General features: G+C 33.9%; 1 long non-coding RNA gene across 2 annotated transcripts in view; it reads right to left on the reverse strand.

Moving 5' to 3' along the window:
- LOC112653926 (uncharacterized) overlaps nt 1-18,241 on the reverse strand; it is a 165,125-nt gene that overhangs the window by 20,803 nt on the left and 126,081 nt on the right. The window contains exon 5 of one of the 2 annotated variants that reach the window (XR_007409736.1): nt 8,691-8,799. The exons of the other annotated variant lie outside the window; for it this stretch is intronic. This is a non-coding gene — a long non-coding RNA (uncharacterized LOC112653926). Of the gene's footprint in view, nt 1-8,690; nt 8,800-18,241 lie in introns of those variants that run through there. 2 annotated transcript variants of the gene reach the window in all.

Raw genomic sequence — 18,241 nt, forward strand, 5'->3', positions numbered from 1 at the left:
CTGGATAAGTGTGTTTGTATCTGTCATGAAATGGAGGAAATTGTTAGTTATTATTATTTTAAATATTTCCTTCCTTCCTTCCTCTTCTCCTTTTGCTATTTCTATTATGTGTATGTTACACTTTTGGTAGTTGTTTCACAGTCCTTGGATATTTTGCTCTATTTATTTTTTTCTGTGCTTTTCAGTTTTAGAGGTTTCTGTCCAGATATCATAAAACTCAGAGATTCTATCCTTAGCTGCATCATCTATTAATAAGCCCATTAAAGGCATTTTTCATTTCTGTTCTCTTCTGTTAGAAGAGTATTTTTTTTCCTCTAGCATTTCTCTTTGTTTTTTTTTTCTTAGAATTTCCATCTCTCTTTATATTGCCCATTTGTTCTTGAGCTGTCTACTTTACCCATTAAAGCCCTTATCAAATTGATCATAGTTGTTCTAAATTCCAGGCTGATAATTTCAACATTCCAGCCATACCTGAGTCTGATTCTATTGATTATCTCTTCCAACTTTGTGTTTTCCCTTTTGTATATCTTTATATATATGTATATATATTTATATTTATATATAATTATTATATATATTAGCTGGGCATAATATATTGGACAAAAGGAACTGCTCTAAGTAGAACTTTAGTAATGTGGTGGCAAGGTGTTGGGGAGAAGGGATATTTTATAGTAATAAATATGTTTCAGTCTTTTAGTGAGTCTGTGACTTTGGACTGTGACGTGCACGTGATTATGAGTTCTCTTCTACTTCCACATTAGGTTGGATGGTATGTCTAAGTGGGCAGAGTTTGAGTATTTCCTTCTCCCAGATCAGTTAAATTCTGATAAAACCGACAGGTTAGGCTCTGGTTCAGTAGTTCCTCCTCAAGGCTGGCCTTATTAAAAAGAACAGAATGCTCAGGTTTATTTCTAAATGGTTCCTTTTCTTTTTCTCCTACTAGAAGCACGAGGGGATATTTCTTCAATATTCACTGTAAGAACCTGGTAAAGATTCAGGAGGTAAAACTCACAAATTATGAGGTACCCAGATGACTGGGTCTCCCTGCAGCTTTTAACCCTTAGAATTGTCCACACTAGTCTCCAGCCATTCATCAATTATAGTCTCAAGTTTCCTTCCCCCAGCCTGGTTCCTGCGAAGCTTGCACTTTACATTGTGATTCTCTGGGTACACCTGTCTCTCTCCGATTTTTGGAACAGCAATTTTCCCTGTGATCCTGCTTCTCTAACAGATATAAGATTGTTGATTTTCCAGTTTCTTTAGCTTTTTGTTGGTAAAATGGAATGATGACTTTCAAACTTCTTACATGCTGGACCATAATCCAGAAGTTCTCATTTATATTAGCATTTCTTTATCATAGTACATTTCAAGTTAGCAATACAAAACTCAATCATAGTGAATTCATCACTGCAGATTTGGAAATAGAAGTAGTTCTTGAACTTTTATAAACAATTTACAATAATCATGGAACTGAATGATTAAAGGCAAGTTTGGAAGATAAAATTGTGTAATTCAGTTTTTTTATTTTTTCAATGAGGAAAATGAAGGACAAAGGGATTAAGAGATTTGCCTGAAGTCTGTAACAAAATTTTTGTCTAACTCTGACATAATGTTCCTAATTTGATGTTCACCCTATTACAAAATGCATACTTTGTTAAGTTTTTTAAATAAAATCTCTTTTTTTGTAAAATAAAATCTTGACTATTTTTAAAGCACTTTGACATTACCAGAGTCAGGAGTTGATCTGCCTTATAAATATAGAAGATAGAAAAACCCAAAGGCAAATATTAAGTTTACATATAAGCATTACCCCATTGCAGCTTTTAGTCAACCACCTTGAACTTTTCTATTGGCATCCTTAATATCCCCATGGATGTCAGGTTATATGGTCAACTGGCATGTCAGTTTGTAGTACTAATTACAAGAATGTTGCTAATGAAAGGTAGATACATCCAACTATCATAGCCTATATTTTATGCACTTATCTAACTTTATGGTTCTGATTCGATGTTCGTTCAACATATTTTGCCTTGCTTTAGTTTTATCTGCAGGAGGGGATAAGAAGATTGTATAGGCATCCAGTCTTCTAGCACAGCTATTTTTTTTTTCATTGTGACTGAATAAATTATTACTTTTCTGTGTAAAGATTCTTTCAGGTACTAATTTTTGGGAATATTTCGTTGCGTTTCCAGAGTTGGGTCACGCCCTGCATAAGCACACTGCACATTCTTTATCATAGCACCTCCTGTATTTTGGTATTTGTTTATTTACTTGTCACCTCCATTAAACTGTTTCTTGAAGACAAGAAATATCTATTTGTTATTTTATTACCTGTGTATAGTATATGGTGGTATTACTGGTTCTGGTTCAAAACCCAGCATGTAATAATTTCTCAATAGATATTTAAATGATGAATGACTTACTGGCTGACTTCTATGTTCTAGAAATATAAAGTTTCCAGAAAACTAGTATGACATAGTCAATATCTCATTTAAATTTTTTAAGCATAGCAATTGTTACATAGTAGCAATTGTAGATAACCAATTCGTGATGCATATCTTAAAGTTGTAAAGAGGAAAAGTTATTATTGCACTTTAGTAGGTAAAAATAATATTAGCCAGTTCAATGTTTATTTTCAAAGAGTATGCATTACATTTTAAATACTTTAATGTAATAAGATTAATTCTGTGGGCCATGTACTTCAATAATGGAAAGCTTTTCCCAGAAAAATGGAAACTGGATGTACTTTTCTTTGTCAGATCCTTGGTTATCTTTGATACGCAGGTATATGACCACTTTTTTTTCTTTTTACCATAAAGGTATAGTAATTCAAAATATCAAGCCAACAAATCCTTGCTTGTTGGTCCAAAGTGGCATTACATTCTTCTACTGACAACAACCCATGAATCTATACTACCCTTTACAGATAATTTTTTAACCATATCCTCTTACTTCACTATCTGTACTGCACAGTATAAGCTAAGCATCACAAAATATAAAAATGAACAGAAATGCACACTTTCATATACTACAAAATCCAGTTTGTGTGCCCTATTTCTCCTATTTATTTTGTCTTCTGCTTAGAGAATTTAGTTTATTTCTGGATGACAACTTTTTTTTCTGTTTTATTCGACTCTATCTCTGTCATCATAAAGGACCTTCTTTTCACTGAGTTTAAATTCCTCCATTATAGACATTTATGAACTTATGAATGTACAAGAACTGCTACTGCTTAGTGAGAACTATTCATGATAATACATAAATAATGACTACTAACAGCAGGAGAATAAGACGAAGAATATCTAATCAATGTATCAGGAACCTTGTCAGTATATATTCTGTGTCAATAACTAAACACCTAATGCCTGATTAGAAAATGAAGCAGATCACTTGGCATGGTTGACATTGTGATTATCATCATCAAAAAATTTGGCAGCTTTTTCTTGTTCTAAGCTAGTCCCTGAATACTATATTAATCCATAAAGCCTATCAGAGCCCTATTCAGTAAGAAATTGCTTCACTGTATTAATATTTGTCCTGTGGCCTGAATTCTGGTATGAATCTATACAATATACACTGGCTAGTGCTTCTGAGTTCATGCTGCTCTTCAGGAGCTCAGATGCAGAATATGATTATATGGGTCAGCTATTTGAGATTGATTTGTTGTTCATGATGTCCATGTGATCCAGTATCTTATTAACATTATTACTGAATGTTCAATAAACAAGACATTTACTGATGGATCCTAAAACTCATGATGCCTCAGAACACACACTTCACTAATTCTAATAATGAATCTAATGACTAAAATAGCAAAAATTTCTATTGCTAGCTTCTAAAATGGAATAATCTTGGCTTTCCTAAAGTTTCAGGGCCTAAATTACACTCTCTACCACTTCTGTGATAACTGTGTAGAATAATAAGAAACACTATGAAATGAAATATTTTACCCACAATAGAATCCTTTCTTCTACTAAATAACTCATTAGCTCATCATTGCTTTAGCAGCTTGTTTCTCTAGGAAAGCATGCTGCCTTTGTATGAAGAACATAGTCTGAGAAAACATGTAACTATTACATTATTATTTGATTGCAAGTTCTACAATAGGTTCTCACTCATTTTCTAAATACCTTGCTGGTCTATACCTAAAACATACATAAAAATTTAGATGTGTCTATTAATCCAGAGACCTAATAAAAACATCTGTGAGCTCATAAATTCTAAGGTTTGAACTTTGCCGGTTCTTTAGATATATTTGTGAGGAGAAAAATATATCACACAAGCAATTTATTGCAATGTCTGCCAATTTAAAAATAGCTATCACTTATATTTAGTATATAATATTTTCTATCTCAAATAAGAGTAATATATGTCACTTATTTTATTATATGTATATTTCTTTTTTTATTTCTCCATTTTATTATTCAGGATAGCTAATATTCTACAGTTTCCACAATCACTCAATTAGTCAATAGGAAATTATTCCTCCTAGGGGAAATATAGGGTTAAGTTCCTGAGAGACTGCTCACATTTTCATCAACCAGCTTTGTTTTATATGTGTTTCTGCTTAAAGACACCTTATTTAATATACCCTACAACAATATTGCATGGTCTTGAGCCAATGATTTGGAGGTCATTTGTATTATATAGGTTCATTTGCCAATATCTTCATAAAACAAGCCAGTCTTTTCAAGAATTGAAAACATTCAGAAGTTTTGCCCCTGTGCACATGCATGTGAATGACTGAAAGTACTCGCAGTACTAATTTGGGAATTATAAATAATTTTTTGTGAGTTGGCAAATTCACATACATGGAATCCATGAATAATGAATTATTTCATTTTTCATAAATAATGAATTCTGGTTTGAATTTCACTGTGAATAATTTTACTGGTTTTAACTTTGATACCTATTTCTTAACTTCAGTTTGTCCTGGTCAACTTCTGAGAGTCCAAGACAAATGAATTCCCTTTCCTTCCCTTCCCTTTCCTCTTCAATGTTTACCCAACATGGTTCCCCTCTACGAAAATATCCCTTTCCAGTGTTTTCAGTTAGAGTTCAGTATGACAAACAGAAGAATTATTGTTGGCTCTCTCAGACTTTGGATTTCAGATTTTATGTTGGAACTTGAAAGCTGGAGTGCAGACAGAAAAGAAAAATAGACAAGGAAGGAAAGATGGATAAAAAAGAAAGCAAAGATAAACTGGGAATCATTTAAAGACTGGAACCCACAAAGGTTAACTGGAACCTATTTTGGTTATCATTTCTTCTGACTATGGTGAGATTGTTGTCTTACATGAGAAGCTACTATCCCTCTTCATGGAGGTAAACACACATCTGACCCAGGATTCATAGAAGCCGAAAGAGGAGCCAGGGGAATGTATATCAGCTGCACATATATTGTTGCCTCATTCCCACTTCCTGGCTATACAAATTTAGCCAGCAGAAAGCAACATGTGTGAGCTCACAAGTGCCCAATGACCTTACTGTACCTTTTGCACATAAAGATTAATAGACTTGATGCTTCATTTCTTTCCTCCAAATCTTTGCAAAAATGTGTCTTATGGACTGCTTTTGTCAAAAAGCATACAGGTAAGGCTGTTCCAGGAAAAGTAGTTCAGCTTTGCTATATTAACATATTATAAAGTCCATACAGTCCACATTTTATCACTTAGTACCCATACATATCTCTTTAAACACACTAATTTCAAATAAAAAGAATAAATAAAGTGATACTTCTCCCTAATATGATACAACTTTTCCAATGACTTTAATCATAGGACTTAAGGGTATCAGGAGACCTCTCAGGGAATTACCTGTCTTCTAGACATATTATTCTGAGTCCTCACTGTGTACTAGCAACTCACTATTCCCTTGATTGTTAGAGGTCTTGGGTGGAAGCATTGCAGACAGGGACATTCCATGCCTAGGGTAAATGTCTACCTAGTGAGAACAAAATATTACCTCTTTTCACCAGTTGATTTGGCTGCTAATCCCAGGGAATGGTGCCATAACAGGGGCTAAGTATTGGGTTCTGCTATGGGTATACTGGTATTGAGCAGTGGCTATAACCTGTTCTGCTCTGATGAGTGGAAATCCTATATTCTGTTTCCATTATAACTTCTACTATGCTGCCATGGTCACTTTTTAATGAATCAATTAGGCAATTACAGGATTGGCTGGGAGCAGGATGACTAACTTTCAGAGTAATGGTCACCTATTTTCCTCCATAAAACCTACAACTACTTGACATACCATATTTATTTGTCTATTGGTATTTATTGGCTCTTTCCCCACATTAGAACTGCATCGGAGGCAGGGTTTATTCACTATTTTGTTCACTGACGTATTCCCAGGACATGAAAAAAATCTGAAATACTATATAAACTAAAAAGAAAAAATTATAAGATGAAGTAATACTTAAACTTTATAAAGACATTGGGGTGATCAAATCATTACCATCCTGTGATTAACATGTCTAATAGAAGACAAGACTAATTTTGTCTGAAGACAGTAAATTATAAAAAGAATCAACTGGAAATTCTGTTTCTTACCAATGCAATAACTGAAGTTAGGAAATCAATATATAGTATTAATTAAGTTGTAGAGACAAGAGGATTTATGGACTAAAAGATCATTAGAAAACACCCAAGCTAAATCATACAGATAAAAGCATGGCAAATGCAGAAGAGAACAGGATAGAATGAAATCAGCACAAAAACAATATCAAAGTGTTAATGACGGGATCCCTGGGTGGCGCAGCGGTTTAGCGCCTGCCTTTGGCCCGGGGCGCGATCCTGGAGACCCGGGATTGAATCCTGGAGCCTGCTTCTCCCTCTGCCTGTGTCTCTGCCTCTCTCTCTCTCTCTCTGTGTGTGTGACTATCATAAATAAATAAAAATTAAAAAAAAAAAACAAAGTGTTAATGACTAAGAATTTCCTTTTACTGACAAAAGCACATCAATATACATATTCAGAAAGCATTATGGAACCCAAGCAGGATAAATATATGGAAAAGCACATCTACACAAATTGTGAGAAAAGTGCTGAAAACCAAAGAAAGAGGAAAAAATAATCACAAGTAGCCAGATAAAAAAGACAACTTTGAAAGGAGCAACAATAATATGGACAGCAGATTTCTTAGCAGAAACTGTTGGGCCCCAAAGAGAAATAAAGCTGGATGCATACTGATGGATACTTTGTAAAGCTATGGTAACAGTCTGTAAAGATGCAGTAGTAGGTAAGCATACCGAAGGAACAGATAAGTTATACCCATACATATACAATTCCTTGATTTATGAGAAAGGTGTCATTACTGTGCACTTGGGGAGAATAATCTTTCCAATAAACGATAGAGTCAATTAGATGTCCATATGGAAACTTAAAAGAATAAAAAAAATTATAGATGAATTTTACATCAAAATGTGAAACATGAAGCTAATAAAGCTTTTAGAATAGATGTGGGAAAATGTCTTCATGAATTGGGATAGTAAAACATTTCTTTAAAAGATACAGGAAATGTAAAAAAATTGGTAATAGTACTATTATTAATAACTTTTGGGTTGTCAAATGATACTGCTATGAGTAAAAAGCAAGTCTCTGAGTTAGAGAAGTTAATTGCAATATATGTATCCCAAATAAATTATAATTTATTTCATAATTAAGTCTAGAGAAGCAATAGACCAAAAGAAAAAGGAAAAAGAGTAAGTACTTCACATACACTTATACACACAAGGATATATATACCTTTGTTTCTCTCTCTCATATATATATATATATATATATATATATATATATATATATATATAATCTGTGTGTCTTTGTTAGGGAAGTGCAAGGTAAAATTATGATGAAATGCTGTTATTCACACAAAAAGTGGCTGCCGTGCTTTGAATGTTTGTCCCTCCATCCATCTACTCAATTTCACATAGTGAAATCCAAACCTTCGAAAGTGAGGGTATTGGTAGGTAAGGACTTTGCGAGTGGTTAGATCCTGAAGGTGGAACTCTTGTAAATGGGATTTATACTCTTACAGAAAAGATCCCAGGGAGCAACCTAGCCAGTTCTACTAAGTGAATGCATGAGAAGAGCGCTCTATGAATCAGGAAAATGGGTTCACCAGATCATGTTGGTGCCTTGATCTTACACAATTAAACATTCCAGTCTCTGGAACTGTAAGCAGTAAATTTTTGGGTTTTGTAACCTACTTAGTCTATGGTATTTTGTTCTAGCAGCCCAAATGAAATATGACAGTGGCTAAAATGAGAGAAACTAGGATTTAGAGAAACTGATTCTCTTCTACACTGATTTAGGAAAGTTAAATTGATATTTTAGTAAATAATTGCCAATATCAATCAAAGATGGATGAGCTCATATCTTATGACCTAGCAAATCAACTTGTAGGCATATACCTAACAGGAAAGCCATACATATCATTATTGATAGTAGCATTATTCATTGTAACCCCAAAGTTAATATAACCAAAATATCTATCGATGCCAGGGTAGATAAATCATGGAAGATTCTTTCAGTGAAAACCATACAGTACTGAAAATGAACTTTGCATTCTGTACATCATAACAAAAATAGACCTCCCAAACATGATTATAAGTGTAAGAAACCAAACATAAGAGAGTGAATTCTCTATATTCCATAATTATAAATTTCAAAAATTTCCACAACTGATCTATGGTTATTGAGATTAGGATGGTAGTTACTTTTGATGAAGCACAGTGAGCAGTAGTAGGCACAAGGGAGGCTTCTGGTAATGTTCTATCCTACCAGGTCCTGGCATAATCACTGTTAATTTTGTAAAAAAATCTTTGATTAGTACATTTATTATCTTTGCATGTATTTTATGCATTAAATACATCAACATCTTTCTTTTTTTTTAACATTTAAGTCTTTTAAACTAAAAATGCCATCCTGTGCCATAAGAAACTCAGATATACAGTTTAGAGAGGTATTTTTAAATTATGTATTAACAAGCATTGTTGACAATAGACCATGAGAACAAGTTGAGAAAGCAAAGCCTATTTCAATGATTAGTGTAAAGTAGATTTTCTAAAGTTAATTTTGCCTGGGAGTTTAAAATATTGGAAGAACAAAAGATGCTTTATTTTCTTAAAATTAAAAAGATTGTCAACTACTGTTACTTCTTAAATTAATACAATGCCTGGGAAAGTTCCTACACATGTACTGTAAGGGTGATAACTAATTAAAAATAAGAACCTTAATTCTCCCTCCTGGAAATAAGAGAAGAGATGACTCCCAGCTCCCTTTGCTTTCTCTCTTTTCTTACTTAAGAAAACCTGTAACTTCTTTTCCTGTTTCTTTGAAATGTATGTAAATTTTAAAAGCAAAATAAGACTTATTATGTCTGTGTTGCAACTCAAGAATGCCTTTCTCCAGGGTCTGGAAATCACCTCATTAAAATGTAATCATTAAGAAAGTACTCTTATTACCCAGTTTTCATAGGAGGATAGAAGCTTAGTAACTTCAATAAGCTACTGGTTCCAAATCTACCTACCTGCTGTCATAAAGATGTGAGAAGTTTATTTATTTTTATTTTTTATTTTTGGATAAAGGCAATTAGCAAACATAGATGATCACCCCAGTGAATTTAAGATTGACAAATGGTGTTGTCAAGTTCTCTTTACTTGAGGACTAGTTTTGTTTATCTTGAGAACATGTATGTAATGAGCTGTATCTGCTTGGCTATATAAAAGTGTAAAATTTGTTTCTGCCTTTGCAGTCTTTTAGCAGATTGTCTGTGATGCACATCACACTCTGGTTTAATTCTAATTCGATAACAAAAGTGGTTTCTTAATCTTATGCTTTTGTGGAGAAATTATCTGGGTTGGTAGAAGATTTTGTTTTTAATTATATCTCTCCAACAATGCACACATATGGTATAACTATATATGAGTATGATCTATATATGGATATGAACATATATCCATATATATTTGAGATAACTTCTATCTAAAAGAGTCTTTCAAACTTCAGCCTTTTTTAACAGCCTTTACATCATATTCACTGTAATGTCATTTTTTAACTTTCTTCATTAAATATTGTTTTAAATTTTTTATTTTTATGAAATATATCATTTTAAAAAGGAATGCAAACAATTTTGAGTGCAATAGAGTTCCTTATGAGAAAAATATCCATAGTGTAATTTCATTTGTTAACTTTAATTATGGACTTTGTGGCGTCAGAAAAATTACCACATAACAAATGAATGAAAAGAGGTAGAATATATTTTAATGAATTTCGAAAATAATAAAAAGATTAGTTTAAGAATATTGGAGTTAACTTTGATACCTGAGAGGACAAAATGAGCCAAGGTTGTTTCAAGGGATGGTAATGACATGTGTTTTACTATAAAATCTGTTCATGCCAGATTTCTGGTATGGCGACCCAGACATTCCTAAGCATCATTTCAACACATTCATCCCTGATTACTAAAGAAGTTGAGAATAAATAGGAGGAATCATTGTAAGTTCATTAAAACTTTTGTCAGTGTGGTATATACCATATATATATATATATATATATATATATATATATATATATATATATTTTTTTTTTTTTTTTTTTGGCCATATAACATTGTAGAGAAGGTAGATATCCAAAATACTTGGTGAGTGGTACTAATGACCACAGTAGTTACTAAATTTCATCTTTCTAAAGAAGAGATGAACCAATGATTATTGGATTTTTAATGAAGAGTACAAAATCCCTTGAATGAGCTTGTAATAGAAGCAGTTTTAAAAAGCAGTCTTATTGGGCACCTGGGTAGCTCAGTTAGTTAAGCATCTGTCAGGTAGTGATCTCCTTGGTTGTTGGATAAAAACCTGCCTCAGGATCCTCACTCAGCAGGGAATCTGCTTAAAACATTCTCTCCCTTTCCCCTCCCTCTGATCTCTCTCTCTCTCTCTCTCTCTCAAAATAAATAATCTTTAAAAATTAAAAAAAAATAAAAGCAGTCTTATTTTCACATTTTAAAGTGAAATCTAAATCTAATGTTAGTTTTAATCTCTCATTAAATTCAAAATATTAGCTTTTCCTCTTTCTGCACAACCTGACCTCCATGAACCCCAGCCAGTGCTCTCATTGCTACCTCAGTGTAATGTACCTCAGTGTAAGTGGATGCATGATCTATTTTTCATTCCCCTCTTTCAACCTTCATTACTGAACCCTCATCTAATGATTTTAGCTCCTCCAAGATCAAATTGAGTCAAGAGATTTCAGAATCAGCATAGAGATCTATTAATTTAGCTTTTAAAAAAAGTTTATATGTGACAGAAAGAGAGTGAGCATGAGTAGGGGGAGAGGCAGAGAAAGAGAAAGAGAGAGAAACAGACTTCCTATTGAGGAGGGACCCGGACTTGGAGCTCAATCCCATTGTGACCTGAGTTGAAAGCAGATGCTTAACTGACTGAGCCACCCTGGTGTCCCTGACTTAGCCTTTTTAAATTTGTATTTCTCTCTTGGCTAAGTCACATACATTTTTAAAATGCTAGCTCTTTTAAGAGTATATAGATTCTTTCAAGGTCAATTAATGGAGAGTCTTCTGACCTTTTTTTTTTCTCTCTCTCTTTCTTTTTTTATTTTTCCTCCCCTGGACTTTCTAACCACTTTCTAACATAGCTATTGTATTCTCCAACTGACTTTTGTCATACTCCCTCAGCTTTGATACAGTAGTGATTTTCTTACCAATGCTAATACCAGAAGATGGTTCTCTTGGGTAATATCGGATCATGAAAACTGAAACTCAGTTGCCTTTCATTGAATAAAGTGTGGAAACTCAACCCCTTGCCCACTACCTCAGAAAGCAACTGGTCCTCTTTATAATTTTATTGTCACTTAGAGATATTCAAGTCAGCATCTGCTGAAGGTGTCAATCTCTACGACTCTCCTCCAAACGTCAGAGGGTTCTTGTTAATTCTCTCAAGAATCTCTCAACTTCCTATTCCAATAGTTACATGGCCTAGACATCTGTCATGAATTCAAGTAGACTTGAGATGTTTATTTTTCTTCTTATAACCATCAAAATTTGTATTACTGCTTCTTTAGACTCCCTTTCAATTGGCTTGAATTATGGGAGATAGTCTTTTTCTTTCCTCCATAATTTAGAGAGAGAAGAAAAACCACTAGAGTAGTTATGGGTTTTGGAATTCTTTTTAAAGAAACTCTTCCTCTACTAAATCACTAGTATTCTCTCATATAGGCTATTGAGGTTGATGATCACTGGACCATTTAGCTACCTGTTAGTAAGTCCTTTGAGTATGTGGCTCTGTTTCTTAGAAAGTGGGAACATAAATCATTAATCATGTCTTGCTTTGAACCTTTAATTGAAATTCTTAGAGAATAGGAAAAGCCCCTTTTATACTCCATTCCATTTGAAAAACATATAACACAGTCAAGAAGTGTCAATTACACCAGGCACATCTATCTTCTCGAAGAAGACTAGGTCATGAAAATGTGCTATCTTGCATCAGGAAGTCGTATATAGGAGAAAGTGGACCTTGATGCTACTGTGTCACTTACTTTTGTGATTGTGTGTGTGAGATTGTTAGATAATCTCTTAAAGGGCTGGTAACTTAGGCATCAAAACTCTATTCATTAATAACACATAAGTTTTTTGCCTCTCAAACAATATTGACCAGTTTTCAAGAACCCTTATTCTAAACAGTGCTAGAAGTAAAATGAAAATATTTGTAACTCCTCACTTCACATTAAGCTGCTGAGTTTAAGAAGAGTTAGATAATTTTTATTAAAAAAATTACTCATTTTCTTTGCCCCTTAAAGTAGTATTGATGAAGAACATAACTCTGATGTGGCCTGCCATCATGAAATGATTGTCATTTCAATTTTTTATGTGTCTATTCTCAGAGGATTGTCATGATCTCAAAAAAATGAGCATTAGCGGTGTTATAAATCCAAATGGAAATTGGTTTCAGTTTTATATAGAAGATGATAATCAGATTATAAATTCTGACCTCAACCTTAACCATGTGATAACTCAGTCCCTTTGACCTTGGTTCCCTTTGTGCTATTTCAACTAAGAATTCAGACTGCATATGTCTTCATGATTAAAAAACTGAAGAATGCTATAGCAATGAGAGATTTGTATATGTGAGATAAAAAATTTATTTTATCATATTATGTTTTTATTTTTTATTTTTTATTTTTTTTATTTTTATTTTTTTTAATTTTTTATTTATTTATGATAGTCACAGAGAGAGAGAGAGAGAGGCAGAGACACAGGCAGAGGGAGAAGCAGGCTCCATGCACCGGGAGCCTGATGTGGGATTCGATCCTGGGTCTCCAGGATCGCGCCCTGGGCCAAAGGCAGGCGCCAAACCGCTGCGCCACCCAGGGATCCCATATTATGTTTTTAAAAGTAGCTTTTTTTTCTCATGGGGTGATCATACATTTTATATATTTTTGTAATCATAGTGTGGTTAATACTGCTCCTAACTCACTGACTGAAGTTTCCAAATGTTTTATACGCAGTAGCCAAAAATCGAAGTTTAGCCCAGTCTATGAAAATATTTCTATTTTTCCTGTTACCTTAAAAAATGTCTTTTTAGGGCAGTCCGGGTGACTCAGCAGTTTAGCGTGGCCTTCAGCCGAGGGCCTGATCCTGGAGACCTGAGATCAAGTCCGATGTCGGGTTCCCTACATGCAGCCTGCTTCTCCCTCTGCCTGTGTATCTGCCTCTCTCTCTCTGTGTCTCTCATGAATAAATACATAAAATCTTAAAAAAATGTCTTTCTAAAAAATTATTTTTCCCCCTTTGCTACTAATATATAGTTGATGTATCAGTGACTTCTGTTGACTGAGGAGTAAGGATCAGTGGCCTGTAATTAGTAGATTAATAGTGGAAAGGAGAGAATTGCTTGGATTTAATTTGAATTTAATCTAAATTTTTTTATGTATATAAGTATATAGGTTACTTTTCTAATTTCTATAATAATAAAATCTCATACAACTATCCAAATGATTGATATGGATGAAATATAATAGAAAATCAGATACAGCAGCTTCACCTTTTTAAAGAAATTCTTTACTTTTCCCACATTTTCGTTTTTTTAATAGCATGCACTTAAGCACCTATTAGCATTTCTATTATCCACACTTGTTTCAGTACATTCGTATTACATCGACTTTGCTAAATTTCATTTCACACTAAGCTTGAGTTTTTCATATAGAAATTTAGTTCACAACTATCATATTTCAGTTTGGTTACAGTAAACCCTAAATGTTAAAAAGAATTGCTGAGTTTTTATTTTATGGTTCCATGCTCCCAATTTGTGCTCTTAGAACTTCTGAGCTGCTTAGATTTCACAGGTCGTTAGCATCATCATGAAAGCTCCTGCCACTGGCTATATCAAAGAGACATTTAATTAGTCAGAGATATTGAGGCTTTAAAACTTTGTCGTGCACATGTCTATGACTACTTGGAATAATTTTTTTATAGGAAGCACCTCTTCTGTAGAGGAATAGAACAAATATGGACGCAAAATTCATTGTTCAAATGGAGAAAATGCCATAGAAAAGAATTCATTATTGTTTTTATAGAAATCCAGTATTATATGTCACAATGAGTTTTTTTTTTAATATTGTGAAGTTTATACTTGCTAGTTGGAAGATTATCAATTTTAACAATTCATCCTTTGTACCTTTTGAAATAATCTCATCATTTCCGTGTGTACTAGATTCATTTTAGAGTATTTTCTCAATCTGCACTTTCCTAACTTTCAACAAAACTCTGCTCTATGAATTGCACTCTGGCAATTAAGTTTGTGCTATGAGATTTGCCCCCTGTCACAGTCGATTTGCCCAGATATCTGGTTGAAGTCAGGCCAATCCTAAACTTCTTATCTTGAATTTGGAATTGGTTCAGAGAAATTTCAGTTAGTCTCTGTAATGCCCTTAAACTGGTAAGTGTAACAAAACTTGGTTGAGATGACTTATTTGGCTGCGGGCATGCTAATCTTATCTATGTACCCAGGGAAAAGAGTGAAGCACGTATGTTGTAACATACAGGCCAAAGAGACCATGTAGCTCAGAATTAAAGAGAGCCATCTCATTTTCTCATTTAAGAGCTCCTCGTTCCTGTCACTAGTGAGATATAACTCTGCTTCCTGTATTGGCTTTCACATGGATAACCCAAAATGCTGACAATAAATTTTTTCCTCTCCACCCACTCTTTCTTTAATTGGAGTAAGTTTCTAATGTTTTCATTCAAAGGAGCTTTGACTACACCCTCATGGCTCAGTATAGAATGGTCAGTTTATTAATCAGGGTCTCTTATATGAGAACAATACTTGTAATGACAAGGACAGAGTTTACTTAGAAATAGACAATATTAGAGCTGAAAGGGACTCAGAGATCAACTAATGAAACTATCTTTTTTTCATCCCTCACACACAAGCAAGAAATTAAATCACAGAGGTACTAAATTAACTTTTTTTCTTTCTTCGTGCAATTATTTTTATCTCACCTTGGCTATAGACTAGTATTTAATAATTTTCATAGAATAAGATAAAATATTTATCTTCTTTGAGAACTAATAGAAATAACCTTTTTCATCTTGATTACATAGCTAATTTACAGTTTGATTTTACATGTTATTATGGCCTTGATTATAAAATAAAAATATTAGTACCATTTCACAAATGGGGCGGGGCTGTGGTGAAGACAATGTGAATTGCTTATCAAAAAATAATATATAGTATGGTTACACAGTTATGACCAATGGAGTGATGGAAGGCAGGCAGAATTGAAAATTAATTAATCTTACAGCAATCCAAGAAAGGAAAGCAAAGGACAATAAAACTCTTTGGACCTCAGTTAGATCAGATCAAAATTGACAAATAAATGTGAATATACTACATGTACCAGGAGGACAATATCAGTCTAGCAAAATCTGTAGAGATTTAAATATATAAAAATATGTATTATATATATATATATATATATATATATAATTTAATTTTCCCACATGCTACCTTGAATCTCTGAAACCTGACACTTGTTGAATTCATCAGAGGTCATGGCAAAATTTGCTGTTTTTCTTAAATGAGAATGAAGAAATATAATGAAGGTTAGAACCACATGAAATAAAAAGCAAAACAGAATTTAAATGAAGGAAAGAAAAAGAGCTGCTATTGATATTTCTCTTTTGTCCCCCATAAGGGAAAAGGAAGAGATATAAAAGAGAATAAGATGACCCACACCCGACATTCCTCATATGCCATTTCAAATCTTTAGTATGTTACTGCATACTCCAGCCGGTTTGATGTTTACTTTGACTAGATTCACATAGGTGCGATCTGATATAGTTCTTGTTTACTGCCTTTGAGCCTCTCTGAGATCTTAGCATGGAATGTGTAAGGAACCATTTCTTCCTCAGGCATGAGCAATCCAGCCAGGGTGTTAATGCTACCTATGAAAAGACTACTCTTGACAAAGGCAGGATAAGAGTAAAAGATTTCTTTTTGTTCCCATGATAACTAGTTCTGATAACCACCGCATTAGGCTGTTAAACAAGATCCCAGGGGATTGAGCCCTGGTGGTAGATAGAAATGGCCACTTTAATAATGTACCCTATTATTGGCTTTTCCTCCCTTCCTCCTTTCTGTATTGCTGCCTTTATGCCTCACTTGAGCATATGGGATAACTTCCAAATAAAGTATTTTCAATAAGCTGTAGTTTCAGGCTCAACTTTCAGGGAAACCTAGACTGAGAAAGTTAGTACCTAAGAATAGGCCTAGGAAGCAGACAGTCCCATTGTAATTGTGGGACTGAATCATTTGTCCATTAGAGGAAAACTATGACCCCGTTGCTACCTGTAATAAAGATAAAGACAGTCCCTAGTAAATACTATCACAGTTACAGAGACTCTCATCTAGTGGGTTGAGGTAATATACATAGAAACTGAAGTATAGGTTATGAGGTAGTTATAACACTTGAACAGTGAGAAGAAATACTAATTATAAGAATTGGTTAATTAGAAGGCTTTGTTAACTGCTTAATAAGTTTTGGAAAAGAAAAGAAGTTTGGATCAGCCAACTATCAACCCAAGGCATGCTGTGAAACTCATGGGGCCTTTATGAATGCATTTAAGAGACCAGCAGGGATAATCAGGGCAAGAGTCTAACTGTAAAAGCAGGAAGATGTGAAAAGTGCTGGAATTACAGCTTTGGCAGGTCACTTATATTAGGCTTAGGATTCTTATATTTAAAAAATGGGACATTACAGACTGGAATGAGACAGAGAGGTTGGTGGACATCTACATTTTCACCACCTACCACTAAGAAAGAGAGCATATTGTGGGATGCCTAGAGCTGGAAGGAAACATATCCCACATTTGAGAATACTACTCTGATCCATTTTAGAGGCCTCCACAGGCTGCAAATATTGATTGGAACTATTATGAGAAATTTGGGGAAAAAAAACAAACAACAAACAGGTTATGGTACAAGTGTCTTGACAACTCAGCCATAAGATCCAGCAAAGCTGAAACAGCTAAAGTAAAAGTGGCAAATAAGTATATAGTGTGGAGTCTCTGGTAGCCCAGTAGGAAATTCTCAGCAAAATTTCCTAAGGTTTTGGAGTAGGACCATCATGCTGCCAAAAAAACTTTTTTCTACTTATTTATTTATTTATTTTTACTTTTTTCTATTTTTAAAAAAATAGCTCCTGACATGTTGTTGAGTGAACATAGAACTGTTCATCAGGTATAATCAGGTCTATTTAGTCATAAGGTCCAACAGGCACAACAGCTAACCATTCCATAGTAGAAGTGAATGTTAAAGTACAGGCAAGAACACGATCACAAGGCACATATATATTACCTAAAATTATAGCACTTTCATGGCACCGTCTTCTATGGTACACTGTCTTTCATGAATATCAGATCCACGTGTAATATAAGGGATCTTTCACAAGAGAACCATAAAATACCCTAAATACAGGCTCAGACACATTTATTTTGCTCTAAAAAATTCACTTCTGAGTTCTAGATCATGGAAAAAATATCAAATATGAAAAATCATCTCAGTGTTATTTGAAATCATGGGACATTTAAATTTTGACATATGTATGCTATAAGGTGATTTAATCAATTTAAAGTTTCATGATTAAAAATGTATTTAAGAATATATATATAATTAGGGCAGCCCGGGTGGCTCAGCGGTTTAGTGCTGCCTTCAGCACAGGGCCTGAT

The sequence above is a fragment of the Canis lupus genome, chromosome 3, assembly GCF_003254725.2.
Source record: "Canis lupus dingo isolate Sandy chromosome 3, ASM325472v2, whole genome shotgun sequence".
In the NCBI taxonomy this organism is placed as follows: Eukaryota; Metazoa; Chordata; class Mammalia; order Carnivora; family Canidae; genus Canis; species Canis lupus.